A 1,464-nucleotide genomic window follows, 5' to 3' on the forward strand; every position below is an offset into this window, starting at 1 on the left:
GGGAGGGCCTTTGCGGGGCCGGCCTTGCAGGTCCACCGCCGGGCCCCTCATGGGGCTCGGCAGTGGAGCTGCAGGGCCAGCGGCGGCAGCCGGGACCGTTGGGGGTGGGATGTGTGGCCTTATGACACACTTCCGGTGATGTCAGGGGGTGTGTCCTTATGTCACACTTCCGGTGATGTCAGGGGGTGTGGCATATGCTAATGAGTTATGCTAATGAGTTCCCCTAGCTCTTTTTCTATGAAACAACCCCTATAGATAGATGATAGATAGATAGATAGATAGATTGATAGATAGATGATAGATAGATAGATAGATAGATAGATAGATAGATAGATAGATAGATAGATGATAGATAGATAGATAGATGTGGATGCCTTTGAATGAATCCTCACCAATGGTCCCTCTAAGCTGTGGAGTCTTGTGAGCAAAAATTCTACTTTGTGAGCTACTGGCATTAAAGTTGTGAGCGAGCAATTTGGCTACTGCCTAAATTAGTTTGCTCTGGACCCATCCTTCCTGGGCTGAGACAAAAAATGTGTGAGTCGGAAGCTAAAAAACTGTGAGCTGGCTCACACTAACTCAGCTTAGAGGGAACACTGATTCCTCACAGACTACTTTCTGTTCCCCTCTCCCAGGCCTGCATTGGGGGTGGGGGTGGGGCTCTGTTTTGAGTAGGTTGTAGTTCCGAGTGTGTGAAGAAACAACCAAGAAGCCCAGTGTTGAAGTTGCCAGTCTCCTGTGTGCTATCTGGACAGGTAAGCTTAATGTTACACACCAAACCCCAAAGGATAGTAGACTCTTCTCTCTCCAGCCCTGAGTTCAAAGAGATGGGGAAAGTGCTGGCCTGTGGTTGGGTTGCCAGCTCCAGGTTGAGAAATACCTGGAGATTTGAAGGGTAGAACCTGGAGAGAGTGAGGTTTGGGAAAGGGAGGGACTTCGACGCGGTACAGTTGCCATGGAGACCACCCTCCATTTTCTCCAAAGGAACTGATCTCTGGTCTGGCGAGCAGCCGCAAAAGCGGGAGATTGCCAGGCCCCACCTTGAGGTTGGCAAACAGCCTTCAGTCATTAAAAAAAGAATATTGTGAATCAATATCACAGCGTAGAGGGAAAGGCCTCCCTTTGTGTGCCAGTGAGTAACAATCCCACCTTTTTTTTCCAGAAATGGCCGGTTTGCAGTGGGGTTAAGAACATAAGAGACGCCAACGTTGGATCAGGCCAAAGGCCCATCCAGTCCAACACTCTGTGTCACACAGTGGCCAGAAATACCAGTGCCATCAGGAGGTCCAGCAGTGGGGCCAGGACACTAGAAGCCCTCCCCCTGTTGACCCCCCCCCCCGAAGCACCAAGAAGACACAGCATCACTTGCCCCAGACATAAGAACATAAGAGATACCAATGTTGGATCAGGCCAAAGGCCCATCCAGCCCAACACTCTGTGTCACACAGTGGCCAGAAATACCAG

The 1,464-nt window shown here is 50.3% G+C and overlaps 1 protein-coding gene across 1 annotated transcript in view; it reads right to left on the reverse strand.

Annotated features, from left to right (window-relative positions):
* The window catches only part of LOC107125796 (phospholipase A2 inhibitor and Ly6/PLAUR domain-containing protein-like), a 15,906-nt gene that overhangs the window by 13,597 nt on the left and 845 nt on the right, over positions 1-1,464 (reverse strand). The gene's annotated exons all lie outside the window — the stretch shown is intronic.

This window comes from Gekko japonicus, unplaced genomic scaffold, assembly GCF_001447785.1.
Source record: "Gekko japonicus isolate JY-2015 unplaced genomic scaffold, Gekko_japonicus_V1.1 scaffold3772, whole genome shotgun sequence".
NCBI classification, from domain to species: Eukaryota; Metazoa; Chordata; class Lepidosauria; order Squamata; family Gekkonidae; genus Gekko; species Gekko japonicus.